Source organism: Triticum dicoccoides, chromosome 4A (genome assembly GCF_002162155.2).
Source record: "Triticum dicoccoides isolate Atlit2015 ecotype Zavitan chromosome 4A, WEW_v2.0, whole genome shotgun sequence".
Lineage (NCBI taxonomy): Eukaryota > Viridiplantae > Streptophyta > Magnoliopsida > Poales > Poaceae > Triticum > Triticum dicoccoides.
In genome coordinates this window covers 475,826,858-475,846,577 of record NC_041386.1, presented here as the reverse complement: position 1 = coordinate 475,846,577, position 19,720 = coordinate 475,826,858, and positions in this window count along the sequence as shown.

Genomic DNA, 19,720 nt, shown 5'->3' with positions numbered 1-19,720 from the left:
ATATATATATATATATATATATATATATATATATATATATATATATATATATATATATATATATATTTGTGTTTTGTCCTCTACAACATTCACTTATAGCTATGTCTTCATACCTGAATTTTCTCTTGATCTAAGTGAATGTGATCGGACCCTAACCCCCTATGTGCTTCTTCCTAAAAATTCTATCTGTCCAAGTCATATGCACTCTATTGAAACCTGTCAAATGTCTTCTCTGAGTCCTTGTCAGCAGAAGACACAGAGACAAACATTTAAATCTCTTTTAAATGCCATATCCTTTTTGCCTGAATACCGGAGAAGCCGGAACGACCACCCGACAATCCAGGCGTGCGTGGGAACATGGAACAACTTCCAATAAGTTGCATGCAGACCACGTGTCCTTCAGATGTGAACCGTCAGGGGCACCTGCGTAATTACATTGTGCCGTCCTTATCCTTATAAATACACACACACACACACCATGGTCATTATCTCTTCTTCCACCTCACCACCTCGCACAAACCCTAGAGCCTCCACTAGCTCAAGTCGACGATGGAGACGAAGCGCTTAGCTGCTGCGATATCTTCGACGTCGTCCTCACGCCGGCCGCGGACCTCGTCCTCTCCACCACCACCGTAGGTGTCTTTTGTCGCCAAGTTAGGGCACGGAAGATTGAACTACTCGGCCTCTAACTCTGCCTCGTCTAGCAGTTCGTCCGCGGTAATTAAATCTCACTTTTTACTGCCTTTTAGATCAGTCAAATCCATCCACTTCAACCAAAAGTGGTTCTTCACTTCCAAATATGGATCCGTCCTTATCTACATCTCATATCATGCTAAGAATATTCACTTATGCTTCATAACTAGTTAGATTCCTTACCTGTACTTATTCATGGATTCGTACAAATCTGGAACCAACTCTCTTCAAATAAGTGAATGTCTTCGCACTATGAGGTCAAAGTCCTCAAACCGATTTATCTTCGAAATCTTCTGAGAATGCATATGACCTCTTCCCCTTCCCTTGCACCTTAATGCTGTCACAGGTACATTTCCGTGGAAGAATCCCTTGGTTCTCATAGTCTGCATTCATTTGCAGAGTTCTTACAGCATCACATTCACTCCCTTGAAGCCAGCTCTTGTCTGACCAGCAAAAGGAAGCCATTCACTATTCTGAAGCCATTCAGTCTGAATATAATGGCCACAGATAAATCTGCCAGGAAGGGTGGCAGACAACGCTGAGGCAACACAGCTCTAGATCTGCCTCCAGATCTATACGAATTGTACAAGTCAGATCCCGAAGAAAGTTACAATCAACGCAAGACACGAATCCAATGGATTCGAAGATATTGGGCTAAAGAATGGTTCAAGTATAACATCGTGACCCCTGAATATGCAGAGAAGAATGCTATCAAGCGCCCATGGGGAGATATCCTATACAAGAATCTACAGCCAAAGTCGAAGCCTGAAGCCATTGCCCAAGGCTTCTACCCATGCATGGTCTAAGGACCGAAGACTGATACTGCCGACCCATCATCCTTGTTATGGTGTCGTGAAGACAATCTGTCCGAGCGCAACTATCAGTTCGCCAAGGAGTCAGCTACCAAGAACAAGAAGGAGCTAGGACTCAACTTCAACCCTGGTCCATCTGCTCCAAGGGCTGATGGCACACGGGATGCCAATCCAAATGTCATCGGCCCCTTCGCCAACTTCGATGGTCTTCTCTCACACATCGCTGCTCGGAGGTCTACGATGGAGCAATCTGCTGATGACATAGACTTTGAAGATGCGCCAGAACCACCAAAGCAGAAGACGAAGAAGACAAAAGCTTCGAAGTCCTCTGCCACACCAAAAGCTTCGACGATGAAGCCATTGGCCACTGCACCTCCTGAAGCCAGTGTGTAGTCTGAAGACCTGTCACGTGTCTCCAAGAAGGTCGAGAAGACCAATAAAACCAAGAAGCCCAAGAAGATTTCTGGGCATGAATTGACTCCTGCTGCCGTTCTAAGAAACGAGGAACACACCATTGATCTGTCCAGTGATGAAGATTGTGGTGATGAAGCACTTGAGCAGCTGATCACGAGCAAGCAAGAGGCAGAGATCTTCAACGATCTACCCCTCTTTGATGTTGACATTCTGAACAATTTCATTGATGAGTGGTTCAATGACCAAAGCCTCAATATTGATGATCTATAGCTGCCAGTGAGCATCAACGTCACATTTCATGGAACCATTGCCAATGAACTAGTCGTGGCTCAGAAAATCCTCGAGTTGAAAAACAAGATTGATTATGAGAAGGCACATTTCAAGAAGAACATAGCCAAGCTCAGCGTGGCAGATGTTCAAATCTTCAAGAAGATGATGCATGATCTCAAAGAAGAGTTTCACAAGAAGAGGGAAGAAGCCAAAGGCTCACGAGAGCGCATGAAGTATTTCGCAGAGAAATTTGTTCAAGCCCACAATGAGGCTGAAAAGCGCAAAGCTCTTGGGCGTCCTGGCATCGACCCCAAAATGGCTACCAAGCCAACGAAGAAGTCTGCCGTGGCCCGAACTAAAGCATCAAGGCAGGAAGAACCTCGCATTGTCTTCCCTTCCAGCATGTCAGGCTCGAAGCCTAAGGTCCCCTCAGCAGATTCAGAACTGAAGAAAACAAGGGCAGCTGAAGCTGATGCCAGGAAATGCAAGCACAAGAACACCTCTGATGAGGCCCCATCCAAGAAGAAATTGAAGACAAAGTCTTCAAAGAAAGAGCGTGTTGAGGCCTCTGAGCCCCTTATTGTTGAGCCCATTTCTGTTGCCCGTCCAGCCTCCACCAACCAAGAACGTCGCCTTGTGATCCACGGGCCTGCTTCCACAGAGGCTCCTGAAGATGAAGAAGTTCCAGCTATTGACCCCATCACAGCTGAAGGCATTGGTCATGAAGAAAATGTTCATGATGATGAAGTCCTTCCTCAGCTCGAGTCCAAGTCGGTATCATCGCCTGTTCTTACGAACAGTGAACTCATCAGCATTGGTCGTCCCTTGACGCCAATTGCACAAGATGACTCATGGGCTGAGCGCCCTCAGCAAGACACCCCTGTCCATGATGAGTGTAAGTGCATCTAGTGCCACCCCTAGTTGGTTTTGGAGTATTGACGACAAACCTAGTTGAGGGACTAATGTGTTTGTGAGAATTGCAGGATAACACAGGTAGAAGTCCCCCATTGTTTCGGTTTTCCTACCAGAGATGACCCCTAAAAATGTATGAAGACATTGAAGTCAAAGGTGGTAAGTGAAGACATTCACCTTGAAGACTATGACAAGAGAAGACATCGCATGAAGACTATGGAGCGCGAAGACTTAGATCTTTCGTAGTTCTTTTTCTTCTTTGTTGAGTCATAGGAACCACCGTACTGTTAAGTGGGGTCCAAGAAAACCAGTTAGAATGACTATAGTGATGCTTAACCAAAACCCTATGTCTTCAAGTGAAGACTATGAGAGCGAATCTTGTTCAGAGTTGGACAAGTCAGCTTTGCTTGTAGCCCAAGTAAAGTTGCCGTGTGTGTTTGAAATATGACCGTTGGAACACGTTTCAGTTCCTTAGTGACCCAGGGTCATTTCGGACAAATCAGGTCGGGTTGCCTAGTGGCTATAAATAGCCCACCCCCTACAACCATAAACGGTTGGCTGCTTAGAGTTAAAGTACGGCTTTTGTCGTTTGAGAGCAACCCACCTCGAAGCCTTTGAGAGAGAATTCCTTGCGAGGATAAAGCCCTAACCACCCAGAGCCAAAGAGTGTTAGGCATCACTTAAGTCTTCCTGTCTGCATGATATGAAGACTTATTACACTTAAGGACTGTGAATCCTCCAGCCGGTTAGGCGTCACGTTCTGAGCATCCAAGAGTCCTTGTGGATCGCCGGTGAATGAAGTCTGTGAAGGTTTGGGAGTCTACCTTGAAGACTTACCAGAGTGATTGGGCGAGGTCTGTGTGACCTTAGCTCAAGGGGAATACGGTGAGGACTGGGTGTCCTGAGCTGCGTGTTCAGGACTGGGTGTCCGGGACTGTGTGTCCTCAGGTTTAAATACCTAGCCGCCCTAACCAGACGTATAGTTGTCACAGCAACTGGAACTGGTCTAACAAATCATTGTCTTCAACGAGTCACTGGTTTCATCCTTCCCTTCCCTTTACTTACTGTTGGTCCTTGTGAAGTCATTGTATGATTGCACTATCTTTTGTCTTCACTGAGTGACTGTGTATTCTGTTTGGCTTCATAATATCTTCCTACCTGATCCTAACTACCTAGCTGCTATAGGTCATTGTGCTTTCACTTCATTGAATACTTGACTATGGTTTGCCTAGTGTAGTCTACCTTCCGCTGCATGGTAATAGGTCTATTTCTATCGTTTGTCTTCGAAACTTCCATGTTTTGAAGACTTTCATAAAAATCGCCTATTAACCCCTGTAAGTGCATCTAGTGCCACCCCTAGTTGGTTTTGGAGTATTGACGACAAACCTAGTTGAGGGACTAATGTGTTTGTGAGAATTGCAGGATAACACAGGTAAAAGTCCCTCATTGATTCGGTTTTCCTACCAGAGATGACCCCTAAAAATGTATGAAGACATTGATGTCAAAGGTGGTATGTGAAGATACTCACATTGAAGACTATGACAAGAGAAGACATCGCATGAAGCCTATGGAGCTCGAAGACTTAGATCTTTCGTAGTTCTTTTTCTTCTTTATTGAGTCATAGGAACCACCGTACTGTTAAGTGGGGTCCAAGAGAACCAGTCAGAATGACTGAAGTGATGCTTAACCAAAACCTATGTCTTCGAGTGAAGACTATGAGAGCGAATCTTGTCCAGAGTCGGACAAGTCAGCTTTGCTTGTAGCCCAAGTAAAGTTGCCGTGTGTGTTTGAAATCTGACCGTTGGAACACGTGTCAGTTCCTTAGTGACCCAGGGTCATTTCGGATAAATCAGGTCGGGTTGCCTAGTGGCTATAAATAGCCCACCCCTACAACCATAAACGGTTGGCTGCTCAGAGTTAAAGTACGGCTTTTGTCGTTTGAGAGCAACCCACCTCGAAGCCTTTGAGAGAGAATTCCTTGCGAGGATAAAGCCCTAACCACCCAGAGCCAAAGAGTGTTAGGCATCACTTAAGTCTTCCTGTCTATGTGATCTGAAGACTTATTACACTTGAGGACTATGAATCCTCCAGCCGGTTAGGCATCGCGTTCTGAGCATCCAAGAGTCATTGTAGATCGCCGGTGAATGAAGTCTTTGAAGGTTTGGGAGTCTACCTTGAAGACTTACTAGAGAGATTGGGCGAGGTCTGTGTGACCTTAGCTCAAGGGGAATACGGTGAGGACTGGGTGTCCTGAGTTGCGTTTTCAGGACTGGGTGTCCGGGACTGTGTGTCCTCAGGTTTAAATACCTAGCCACCCTAACCAGACGTACAGTTATCACAGCAACTGGAACTGGTCTAACAAATCATTGTCTTCAACGAGCCACTGGTTTCATCCTTCCCTTTCCTTTACTTACTGTTGGTCCTTGTGAAGTCATTGTATAATTGCACTATGTTTTGTCTTCACTGAGTGACTGCATATTCTGTTTGGCTTCATAATATCTTCCTACCTGATCCTAACTACCTAGCTGCTATAGGTCATTGTGCTTTCACTTCATTGAATACTTGACTATGGTTTGCCTAGTGTAGTCTACCTTCCGCTGCATGGTAATAGGTCTATTTCTATCGTTTGTCTTCAAAACTTCCACATTTTGAAGACTTTCATAAAAATCGCCTATTCACCCCCCTCTAGTCGATATAACACACTTTCAATTGGTATCAAAGCAAGGTACTCCCTTGTTCTGTGTGATTCGTTTTAACCACCTAGAGTTTTAGCTATGTCGACTACGGGGATAATTAAAGTCTCTGCTGCGTGCCCCATCTTCGATGGAACTGAATAAGATGCGCATGCATCTTGAAGCCATTGATGTCGACCTACGGTATTTCGTCAAGAATGGCATTCCCAAGGCTGGTGAAGGTGTCACCGCTGCTGATGTCAAGAAGTTCGTTCAACTGGACTCCACTGCCAAGAACATCATCTGTGGTTATCTAACCAAAGGACAGTATGGCCGTGTAAGTGCTTTGGAAACATCTAAGCTAGTCTGGGACTGGCTCTCCAAGGTCAATGAAGGCGTCTCAACCTAGAGAGATCAGAGAATCAGTGTCCTTCGCAACCTCTTCAACCACTTCAAGAGAAATGACAATGAGAATGTCCAGCTCACGTTTGATCGACTCACTAACATCACAAATGAGCTTCAAGCCCTCGGCGCCACTGAGATCACCAAGCATGAAGTCGTCAAGACACTACTGAGATCACTTGACAGCTCGTTTGACACCCTAGCCCTGATGATTCAAGAACGTCCTGACTTCAAGACACTCGATCCGTCTGACATACTTGAGAGGCTCAACACACACGAGTTTCAGCTTTCTGAGAAAAGAGACATCTACGGTCCCAACTATGGGCAAACTCGTGCCTTGAAGGCAAAATCTGTCTCCACATCTGAAGAAGAATCTGACAATAGTTCTGATGATCCTGAAGACATTGGAAAGGAGCTTGCTATGCTTGTGAAGAAGTTCCAAAAATTCACCAAGAAGAAAGGATTCCGAAAGTCTTCATGATCAAGCTCAAGGAATGATGAAGCTTCTGCTTATGACTACAAGAAAAGATCATGCCACAAGTGCAAGAAACCTGGCCACTACATCTCTGAGTGTCCGCAGTGGGACAATGAGAACAAGAAGAAGAAGAAGAAGAGCAAGGAGTATGACTCTGACGACAAGAAGATGAAGAAATACTCAAAGTATTCTTCCAAGTCTTCCTCCAAGTCTTCATCACACAAGAAGAGCTCATCTGGCAAGGCACGTGCTTTTGTTGGCAATGAAATGGATTCAGAGGAGGAGTCTGCTTCTGAGGAGTCGGAGGTGGAGTCTGAGGAGGAGTCCGATTCTGGCGTTGCGAGTCTGGCTACAGCATACGTTGCCAAGTCCATCTTCAACACTGAAGACAACGACTTCATCACCGACACCGATGCAAATGACAAGGACTACTCTGCTCCTACCTACTGCTTCATGGCACGTGGTGCCAAGGTAAACACACGCACTACTCCCTATCAAAAATCTAGTGAAGATGACTCTGATTGTGATTCCAAACCCAGCTACAAAACACTTGCTAAAATTGCAACTGAACAACATAAAGCTATGGAACATATTCAAAAACTATTAGACAAAAGCGATGATCTGTTAGATGCTGAAATGACTCGATCTCAGTCCTTAATTGAAGACATAAAAAATCTTCATGTTAAGTATGAGGAACTTGAAAGTCGTCATGAAACGCTCACACCAACTCATGAAAGGCTTTCCTATGATTATCTTCAAAGGAAGCAACATCTTGAGAAATTGAGAGCGGCTCATGAAGATCTTCAAAAGGAAAACGTGTCACTTGGCGCCAAACAGATCAGTTCCGCTCAGGAAGGATTTGAACCACCATGTCTTAAATGCATTGAGCATGATAACGCTACCTTTGTTGCTGAATGTTCTACTGCTGCTACTATTGCAATATCTTCAACTGTTGATGTGGTAACTAACCCCTCTGCTGAGGATACCACTGCTATTGCTGATGAGAATGCTAGGTTGAAGATACTGCTTGAAACAGGGATGTACAAAAGTCTCAAAGGGCATCAGACACTATGTGATGTCCTCAAAAGGCAGATCCTGAACCGAAACCCTAGGAAAGAGGGTGTTGGGTTCGAAAGGAAAATGAATGCTGATGGCTCTTACTGGAAACCTGAGCAGTACCCCAAAACCACATGGGTTGCTGCAAAGGAACCCTCAGCGGATCCATCCATCCTATCTGGCTTCACTTGTGCTAATCCCATCGTTATTGATGAATCCTTTGATGCAAACTATAAACTGTTTAAGAATCAGAATGGTGAAGTGTTTGCCAGGTATATTGGTACTAAATGCAGGAATGGACCGCCTATGAAGAAGATCTGGGTGCCGAAAAGGTGTTTGGAGAATCTTCCTGTGAATGTCATCATGACACCACAGGTGAAGAAGATAAACCCCAGACCACAGGCTTCATACGGTCCAAGGACTTCATACAGACAAAGGACTCACCTGAGTCGCACTGACGCAAATGTTTTGCAGGGAAGCCATACTCAGGCCTATGAATATGAGCGCGGTGCATCAAACCGCCATGTTCATAAGACCAAGAACTATTCTGCCTATTCTTATGAGTACTATTTTCCTCCTGCAAGACATTTTGCTAGGGCTCCAAAGCCAAAGTTCTCAGATGCTGCACTTAGACTTATTGCTTCTAAGCCACCCTTGAAGATGTGGGTGGCTAAGAAAGCATAACTCTCTTTTGCAGGGACGGGTCTCCAGCAGAAAACCAAAATCGTCTCACGCTATTGCTGGGGACCTTAAACATCTTGTAGGGCGCAAGATCAAATGCCCAAATGGTCTTATTATGTACTTTGTTCCTGAATCGCTTGCTACTCGCCCTATCAGTACAAATCTCGATCTAAGCTTTCATAACCCACTGGTTCGTCAAATGTTTTTGCTTCGTAATTCTCTTCGTGAAGCCTATCCCCCTAACTGCACTGTAGGGTATGACACCAGTAGCTTCAGAATGGATTATTGATAGTGGGTGTATCAATCACATGACTGGCAAGAGAAGCCTTCTTATGGACTCAACCTTACGTCCATCCGACAAGAGTCACATCACATGGATAAAGTCATGCTTGTTGAATCCCTTGGTTTCAACTTAATGTCTGTCTCAATGATTTGTGATTTAAACATGATCGTGATGTTTGGAAAATATCGTTGCCTTGTTCTAATGGAATGTGAGAAGTCTCTAGTGTTTGAAGGGTATAGGAAAGATGATTTGTACGTGGTAGATTTCTCAGCAGGACCACAGCTTGCCGTATGTCTTCTGGCAAAAGCTTCAGAATGCTGGCTCTGGCATCGGAGGCTAGGGCATGCTGGCATGAGGAACCTCCACACCCTTGCAAAGAAGAAGCATGTCATAGGCATCGAGGGCGTCAAGTTCAAGAAAGATCACTTATGCGGTGCATGTGAAGCAGGAAAGATGACGAGGGCCAAGCATCCCTTGAAGACAATCATGACAACAACTCGACCCTTCGAACTGCTCCACATGGATCTTTTCGGTCCCACTCATTACTGAACTCTTACTACTAATGCTTGTCTCTATGGCTTTGTCATTGTTGATGATTATTCTAGATATACTTGGGTGCACATAATCCTCTACAAGACTGAAGTGCAGGATGTCTTCAGACGCTTCGCTAATCGAGCAATGAACAACTATGGCGCCAAGATAAAGCACATCAGAAGTGACAATGGCACTGAATTCAAGAACACTGGCCTTGATACATATCTTGATACTTTGGGCATCACACATGAATTCTCAGCTCCGTACACGCCACAGCAGAATGGCATCGTCGAACGCAAGAACAGAACACTCATTGAGATGGCCCGAACGATGCTTGATGAATACAAGACTCCAAGAAAATTCTGGCCTGAAGCCATTGATACTGCATGCCATACAATCAACTGTTTTTATCTTCACAAGCTTTTGAACAAGACATCTTATGAGCTCCTTACTGGCAAGAAGCCAAATGTCAGTTACTTCAGAGTATTTGGCACCAGGTGCTGGATCAAGGGTCCACATCACACTTCAAAATTTGCACCAAAAGCACATGAGGGTTTTATGCTTGGATATGGAAAGGATTCGCACTCCTACAGAGTCTTCAATCTCTTTCATTATAAAGTGGTTGAAACAGTGGATGTGCGGTTCGATGAGACTAACGGTTCACAAAGAGAGCACCTGACAAATGTGCTAGATGAAGTTCCATCCAGTGAATCAATCAAACTTATGGGAACTGGAGAAATCATACCCTCTGAAGCTCAACCTGAAGAGGAACTTATCATCTCCGCACCCGATCAACCTGAAGACAATGCTCAGCCTGAAGACAATCCCTCTAACAATGACAATGATCAGCAAGAACAAAATCTTCGCCCTGTACATCCTTGTGTTGCCAATGAAGTGCAGATTGAGAGAATAATTGATAGCATCAATGCACCCGGTCCGCTCACTCGTTCAAGGGCAACACAACTAGCAAATTTCTGTGGGCACTTCGCATTCGTCTCAATAATAGAACCCAAGAAAGTTGAAGAAGCCTTCATGGAACCTGAATGGATTCAAGCTATGCAAGAAGAGCTTCAACAGTTTGAGCTGAATAATGTATGGGAACTGGTTAAGCGTCCTGATCCTCGGAACATAATATAATAGGAACCAAATGGATATACCGCAACAAGCAAGATGAGCATGGTCAAGTTGTCAGAAACAAAGCTCGTCTCGTTGCTCAAGGATATACTCAAGTTGAAGGGATTGACTTCGATGAAACATTTGCTCCTGTGGCTTGACTTGAAACCATACGCATACTGCTGGCCTATGCAAATCATCATAACATACTTCTATATCAAATGGATGTGAAGAGCGCTTTTCTCAATGGCAAGATTGTAGAAGAAGTGTATGTGGCACAACCTCCTGGCTTTGAAGATCCAAAACATCCTGACATGGTATACAAGCTCAACAAGGCACTGTATGGCCTCAAACAAGCCCCTCGGGCTTGGTATGACACACTCAAATACTTCCTGAAGAGGAAAGGCTTCACACCTGGTTCCCTCAACCCCACTCTCTTCATGAAGACATATGATGGTGAACTGTTTGTGTGCCAAATATATGTGGATGACATTATCTTCGGCTGCACCAATCAAAAATACAGTGAAGAATTTGGATATATGATGCAAGAGCAATACCAGATGTCCATGATGGGAGAGCTGAAGTTCTTCCTTGGTCTTCAAATATGACAACAACGCAACGACATCTTTATATCTCAAGAGAAGTATCTCAAAGATTGCCTGAAGAAGTTCGGTATGCAAGACTGCAAAGGCTTCACGACGCCAATGCGAGCCAAACATCATCTCGGTCCCGACGACAATGGTAAAGAGTTCAATCAAAAGGTATACCGCTCCATGATTGGTTCTTTACTTTATCTATGTGCATCCAGGCCAGATATTATGCTTAGTGTTTGCATGTGTGCTCGATTCCAAGCGGCACCAAAGGAATCGCATCACTTAGCTGTGAAGTGAATTCTTCGATATTTGGCTTACACCCCAACTCTAGGATTATGGTATCCAAAGGGCTCAGAGTTTGATCTAGTTGGATTCTCGGATGTTGATTATGCTGGTGACAAGGTTGATCGCAAGTCTACATCAGGCACATGTCATTTTCTGGGACGATCACTTGTATGTTGGTCTTCAAAGAAGCAGAACTGTGTATCTCTCTCCACTGCTGAATCTGAATACATTGCTGCTGGATCCTGCTGCGCTCAGCTTCTGTGGATGAAGCAAACACTCAAAGACTATGGCATTCATCTGAAGCAAGTGCCACTCTACTGCGACAACGAAAGCGCCATCAAGATTGCCAACAACCCAGTTCAGCACTCAAAGACAAAGCACATTGAGATTCGTCATCACTTTCTCAGAGATCATGTTGTGAAGGAAGATATTGATATCATACACGTCAACACTGAAGAGCAATTGGCAGATATCTTCACCAAGCCCTTAGATGAGAAGAGATTTTGCAAGTTACGGTGTGAGCTAAATATCTTGGAATCCTCAAATGTCCTGTGATCAGGCACACATCCTAACACTTATGCATATTGATGACTTAGATGTGCAACACACGAAGTAAAGTATATCTTCAATGAATGAAGACATGCATTCTAAGTGTGAATACATTAATGAGGAATTTGACTTTGGAGCGCCACGATAATTGTGCGACGTGTCTGGGTCTAATACTTCCTATACGGTGGGTAACGCCACCACCAAATGTTCTGTTTGAAGTGTTTCACTCATGGCGTTACATTTGCTATGTCTTCACATTTGGTTTGGCTTCAATCTCAACATGTCTTCATGATTATCTTCGCTATGTTGATTATATATATATATATATATATATATATATATATATATATATATATATATATATATATATATATATATACTAGTGTTCTATCCTCTACAACATTCACTTATAGCTATGTCTTCTTGTTGAATCTTTTGAACTAAGTGAATGTGATCGGACCCTAACCTCTCTATGCTTTCTATCTCAAACTCTATCTCTCCAAATCGTATGCATTCTTTTGAAACTGTCAAATGTCTTCTCTGCGTACTTGTCAGCAGAAGATACAGAGACAAACATTAAGTTCTCTTTCAATGCTAATTCCTTCACCTGAAACCCGGAGAAGTGGGAACGACCACCCGACAATCCAGGCGTGCGTGGGACGTGGAACAACCTCTGATATGCTGCATGATGGCCACGTGTTCCTCAGATGTGAATCGCCAGGGGCACCTGTGTAATAAAACTGAGCCGCCCCTGTCCCTATAAATACATGCCACACCACAGTCATTATCTCTTCTTTCACTCTCGCACGAACCCTAGCGCCACCGCTAGCCCTCGACGACGCCGGCGACGAAGCGCTTAGCTGCCGCAACCTCTCTGACGCCGTCTTCACGTCGACCGCGGACATCGTCCTCTCCGCCATCGCCGTAGGTGTCCTCCGTCGCCAAGTTAGGGCACGGACGATCGAACTGCTCGGCCTCCTCTTCCACTCCGTCTAGTAGTTCCTTGTGTGGTAAATAAAAACCTCCTTTTTACGACCCCTTTGATCCTACAGATTCGTCACTTTCTACCACAAGTGGTTTTTGTTCACACATGTTGGATCCACTTCATACTGCATCTCATATTATGCCTAGTATGTTCACTTATGCTTCACAAAGTCGTTAGATTCCTCACTTGTACTGATCCGTGGATTCGTACAAATCTGGAACCAACTCCTTATCTATGAGTGAATGTCTTCGCATGATGAGGTCAATGTCTTCTAAACTGATTTATCTTCAAAATCTTCTGAGAATGCATATGACCTCTTCCCCTTCCCTCGCACCTTAATGCTGTCACAGGTACATGTCCGTGGGAGAATCCCTTGGTTCTCATAGTCTGCATTCATTTGCAGAATTCTTACAGTATCATATAAATTCTCCTGAAGCCAGTTCCTGTTTGTCCAGCAAGCGAAAGCCTTTAAAGCCTTTGAACATGTTGAAGCCATTCAGTTTGAAGTTCATGGCTGCAGAGAAATCAGCAAGGAAGGGTGGCAGACGACGTCGTGGGGGAACATCAAGAGATTTGCCTGATGACCTCTCAGAGCTTTACTAGACAGATCCTGAAGAGAATTACAATCAGCGCAAGACACGAATCCAATGGATTCGACGATATTGGGCAGAACAGTGGTTCAAGTACAGATTTGTGACAAAGGAATATGCTGAGAAAAATGCCATCAAGCGACCTTGGGGAGACATCCTATACAAAAATCTTCAACCCAGGTCCAGAGATGAAGCCATTGAACAAAGCTTCTATCCCTGCATGGTCCGTGGACCACAGCCTGCGGATGCTGACCCATCATCACTGCTATGGTGTCGAGACGACAATCTGTTCAAGCGCAACTTCCAGTTTGCCCAGAATTCGGCAAAGCAGAACAAGAAGTCTTTGGGACTAGACTTCAACCCTGGTCCCTCTACTCCCCGTGCCGATGGCACCCGCGAAGCTGAACCCAATCTTGTTGGGCCCTTCTACAACCTGGAAGGTCTCATCACTCATATCGTGGTTCAAGGGACAGCCGTGGATGAGCCTGCAGATGACACTGAATCAGATGAAGCGCCTGCAGCGCCGAAGCCAAAGAAACTGAAGCAACCTAAAGCTTCAAAGCCTGCCTCAGCACCAAAAATCTCACGAGCGAAGCCATTGGCTACTGCACCTCCTGAAGACAGTGTGTAGTCTGAAGATCTGTCACGCATCTCCAAGCCCCAGAAAGTCAAGATGCCTCTGCCACACACCAGCCAAGAACTGACTGCTGCTGCTATTCTGCGCAACGATGCCATTGATCTATCCAGTGATGAAGATCTTGCAGATGACGCTCTTGAGCAACTGATCAAGAGCAAAGAAGAAGAAGAAATCTTCAATGATCTACCTCTCTTTGACATGGCAATCATCCACAACTTCATTGATGAGTGGTTTGACACGCCCAACCTCAACTTCGAAGATCTGCAACTTCCAATTGGCCTCAGTGTCGCCTTCCATGGCGCCATTGCTTTAGAGTTAGTTCTAGCTCAGCGCATCGTCGAACTGAAGCAAAAGATTGACTTTGAGAAAGCTCAGTTCAAGAAGCATATGGCCAAGCTCAGCGTGCAAGAGGTGAAAAACTTCAAGATTATGCTGCACGAGCTCAAAGAAGCCTTTCTCAAGAAACGTGCAGAAGCTCAAGGTTCTCGTGAGCGCATGAAGGTCCTGGCTGACAAGAGTGTGCAAGCCTACAATGAGGCTGAGAAGCGCAAGGCCCTTGGTCGTCCTGGCATCGACCCCAGGATGGCTGCATAGCAGAAGAAGAAGCCTGCTATGGACGAACCTGACGCACCAAGGCAGGAAGCACATCCCATTTTCTTCCCAACCAGCATGACTGGCTCGAAGCCAAAAGCCAGGTCTACCACTTTAGAACTGAAGAAGACAAGGACTGTTGAGGCTGAAGCCAGAAAGAGGAAACATTCTGAATCCTCTGATGCTGCTCCCTCCAAGAAGAAGCAGAAGACCAAGAAGGAACGGGCTGCTCCCACAGAGCCCTTAATTGTTGAACCCATCTCCATGGTTCGGCCTGCCGCTGAACATCAAGAGCGCCAACTGACTGTCCATGAGCCTGCTTAGACAGAGGCTCATGAAGCTAAAGACTTTCCAGCAGCTCATCCCACTACTGTTGAAGACATTGGTCACCATGACCATGCTGAAGATGATGCAGTTCTTCCTCAGATCAAGCACCAACAGGTATCATCGCCTGTGCTTACGCACAGCGAACTCATCAGCATTGGTCGTCCTTTGACGCCAATTGCTCAGGATGCATCATGGGCTGATCACCCACAAGAACAAGAAGAAGATGACCTTGAGGCCCAGCCAACTCCTTCTCCAAAAGCGTCGCCAGCGTTACGCAGGCTTCGCAAAGGACCAAGGCCTCCAGTCTCTGAATCTAAAGCTAAAGCTGCTGAAGATGTTCCGGCTGCATCAGCTGATGAAGAAGAAACCCCAAGAGTTGCTACGCCCCCGTCTCACCAAGAAGTTGTTCTCGAGGAGAACGTGTCTGTGACCGACCCTCTAGCTCATCAAGTGGAGGTTGAGAATCTTGAGGCTGACACCACCAAAACAATTGAAGCCAATGACGTTATCATGGCTGAAGCAAATGTGGAGCCTGCACCAACCAATGAGGCAGAAGTCAGTGAAGCAAATGATGCTACTGCTCCTGTTCCTGCGCCTGCTGCTGGTCCTCAGTTTGAATATCATGTTGAGCACAGGCCTTAGGTACAGAAGCCAATTCCAAGGTTTCCCAGGTTTCCAGGTCCTGCATCAGCACCTGGATCCTTAAATGTCAACGGCTTCAAAGCAGAAAACACTTTCTTCAACAGCTCCAAGAACCCCTACTCAAGGGAACGAATATCTTCTGATCGGTTCTGGAGCTATCCACAGCGAAGCTATTACTCCTGCATTCTGTACAATCAAGGTCGCATCTTTCCACATAAGCGTCTTGACACCGAAGCAATAGCTGGTCTGCCCTGTCTGGAAGAAGGTCTGGATTGCTTCAAAGAGGTTGGACTGTTGCCTTTTGTCACCGACCAAGAGCACTGGAACGAAGAGTTGCTGCTCCAATTTTATGCCACACTTCACATACGTGGCTACAACAGAGATCCGAAGACTTGGGTCCTGGAGTGGATGACAGGAAATGTTCATCACGAAGCCAAAGCCTTTGATATCATTGAGCTCACTGGTTTGCCCACTCCTGGATATCTCTATGAACCTGGCTGTCAGCTTCACAGTGAAGCTATGGAGAACATTTTTCAGAAGCCTGAACCGAACATAAGTCAAATGCTCAGTATGATGAAGCCCTTGCCACAAGATGCTGCATATCCTAAGGAGTTCTTTGTTGAAGACCTTGAGTATCTGCCAAGGACTATCTATCACATCATAAGGGGAACTCTCTGGCCCATCAAAGGACATTCTCCACATGCCAAGCTGGAAGGTGCAATGAAGACTTTGGTCTTCTATATTCTTCATGGCAAATGCTTCAATGCACAAGACTTCTTCATCCACCAACTTGCTGCATCAGGCTCTGATCTTTTTGGCTTGAAGTTCTACCCTCCATGGATAATGCGGCTGATTAAACTCCACTCCGCTATCTCATATCAGCCATCTGCTCGCAATCATCAGATCTTTCTGCCTGATGTGGATATGTCCGTTGAGGCCATTTATCCTGAGCCTGCCAAGGAGCCTCTTAGTCTTCAGAATGCGGAGCATCAAAGTTTCTCTCAGAACATTGAAGGAGTTGAAGCAGTCACTCATGTTTATCCTCTGGCTGGAACTACATGTGCACCTCATCGTGCCCTTACCGAAGCCACTGAAAGCACTATTGCCCAACGACCCAAGAAGCAATCTCGGGTTCTCAATGACCGAGAGCTTCTGGTGGCTCTTCATCAGAAACAGGATTGGCATCATGACTAGCTGAAGCGCCAAATGCAAAGCCTCTTGGTGGATGTCAACCGCATTCGCAATCTTGCCACCAAGAATGCCTTTGTTGCCCATGAAACCTCTCGACGCACATGAAAAGGGCTGATGCTTATGTGCTCTGAAGATGATCTTCAAGAGGATGGCTTCTCTGAATGCTTCAAGTTTGACTCCACACCTCCTCGAAGGGCAGTGCTGCGACGAACTCCATCTCTTGAAGACTCTGAGTTCTCTTCCTCTGCGGAAACTGTGAATGCCAGAGTGATCGAGGACGAAGATGATGCTACTTCACCGCCCCTCCTTCAGCACGCTTCGACACTGCTCCAAGTTCTTCTGCACCGTCGAACACCACCGACGACCCTGCTGCTTCACCTACTCTTCATGGGAACGAGTAGATGCTCTATGTCTTCAAACCTTTTTGGTCCTTACTGACAAAAGGGGGAGATGCATATGAGTTTGATAGTCTTCAAGCGGGTCCATATGGGCGGTTGCTTTATATTTTGCCTAGTATTTACAACTCTTGTTTTGATACATTTGGTTCTTTGAGTTGTAACACTTAAACTCGATGGTCGCCTGCTACTTATTTGCTACTTTATGATGCGATGATAAATTCCGCATGTGCGACGATAAACTCCGCACTTAGATCATTTTGCGGATGTCCATTTTCCATTATGCATGTCATTATCTTCACATACGTTCACATGCATAATGAATTGTCACCATAAGTTGAAGAGGATCTCCACAAGTACAACCTGCCATGTGCATTTGCATTCCAAAAGCAAATTACTTATATGCACATCTTCAGGGGAGCCCTTGCAACTTATGAAGACAATTCCTTATCCTTTACAATTTCACATATTATATTCCCCGTTGAAAACTTCAACTAGTTTGTCATCAATCACCAAAAAGGGGGAGATTGTAAGTGCATCTAGTGCCACCCCTAGTTGGTTTTGGAGTATTGACGACAAACCTAGTTGAGGGACTAATGTGTTTGTGAGAATTGTAGGATAACACAGGTAAAAGTCCCTCATTTACTCGGTTTTCCTACCAGAGATGACCCCTAAAAATGTATGAAGACATTGATGTCAAAGGTGGTATGTGAAGATACTCACATTGAAGACTATGACAAGAGAAGACATCGCATGAAGCCTATGGAGCTCGAAGACTTAGATCTTTCGTAGTTCTTTTTCTTCTTTATTGAGTCATAGGAACCACCGTACTGTTAAGTGGGGTCCAAGAGAACCAGTCAGAATGACTAAAGTGATGCTTAACCAAAACCTATGTCTTCGAGTGAAGACTATGAGAGCGAATCTTGTCCAGAGTCGGACAAGTCAGCTTTGCTTGTAGCCCAAGTAAAGTTGCCGTGTGTGTTTGAAATCTGACCGTTGGAACACGTGTCAGTTCCTTAGTGACCCAGGGTCATTTCAGACAAATCAGGTCGGGTTGCCTAGTGGCTATAAATAGCCCACCCCCTACAACCATAAACGGTTGGATGCTCAGAGTTAAAGTACGGCTTTTGTCGTTTGAGAGCAACCCACCTCGAAGCCTTTGAGAGAGAATTCCTTGCGAGGATAAAGCCCTAACCACCCAGAGCCAAAGAGTGTTAGGCATCACTTAAGTCTTCTTGTCTGTGTGATCTAAAGACTTATTACACTTGAGGACTGTGAATCCTCCAGCCGGTTAGGCGTCGCGTTCTAAGCATCCAAGAGTCATTGTGGATCGCCGGTGAACGAAGTCTTTGAAGGTTTGGAAGTCTACCTTGAAGACTTACCAGAGTGATTGGGCGAGGTCTGTGTGACCTTAGCTCGGGAATACGGTGAGGACTGGGTGTCCTGAGCTGCGTGTTCAGGACTGGGTGTCCTCAGGTTTAAATACCTAGCCGCCCTAACCATACATACAGTTGTCACAACAACTGGAACTAGTCTAACAAATCATTGTCTTCAACGAGTCACTGGTTTCATCCTTCCCTTCCCTTTACTTACTGTTGGTCCTTGTGAAGTCATTGTATGATTGCACTATCTTTTGTCTTCACTGAGTGACTGCGTATTCTGTTTGGCTTCATAATATCTTCCTACCTGATCCTAACTACCTAGCTGCTATAGGTCATTGTGCTTTCACTTCATTGAATACTTGACTATGGTTTGCCTAGTGTAGTCTACCTTCCGCTGCATGGTAATAGGTCTATTTCTATCGTTTGTCTTCGGAACTTCCACGTTTTGAAGACTTTCATAAAAATCGCCTATTCACCCCCCCTCTAGTCGATATAACGCACTTTCAATTGGTATCAGAGCAAGGTACTCCCTTGTTCTGTGTGATTCGGTTTAACCACCTGGAGTTTTAACTATGTCGACTGCAGGGATAATTAAAGTCTCCGCTGCGTGCCCCGTCTTCGATGGAACTGAATATCCCTACTGGAAGAATAAGATGTGCATGCATCTTGAAGCCATTGATGTCGACCTATGGTATGTCGTCAAGAATGGCGTTCCCAAGGATGGAGAAGGTGTCACTGCCACTGATGTCAAGAAGTTCGTTCAACTGGACTCTACTGCCAAGAATATCATCTATGGTCATCTGACCAAAGGATAGTATGGCCGTGTGAGTGCTTTGGAAACATCTAGGCTAGTTTGGGACTGGCTGTCCAAGGTCAACGAAGGCGTCTGAACCCAGAGAGATCAGAGAATCAGTGTCCTTCGCAACCTCTTCAACCGCTTCAAGAGAAATGACAATGAGAATGTCCAGCTCACGTTTTATCGACTCAATGACATCACAAATGAACTTCAAGCCCTCGACGCTACTGAGATCACCAAGCATGAAGTCGTCAAGACACTCCTGAGATCACTTGACAGTTTGTTTGACACCCTAGCCCTGATGATTCAAGAATGTCCTGATTTCAAGACACTCGATCCGTCTGACATACTTGAGAGGCTCAACACACACGAGTTTCAGCTTTCTGAGAAAAGAGACATCTACGGTCCCAACTATGGGCGAACTCGTGCCTTGAAGGCAA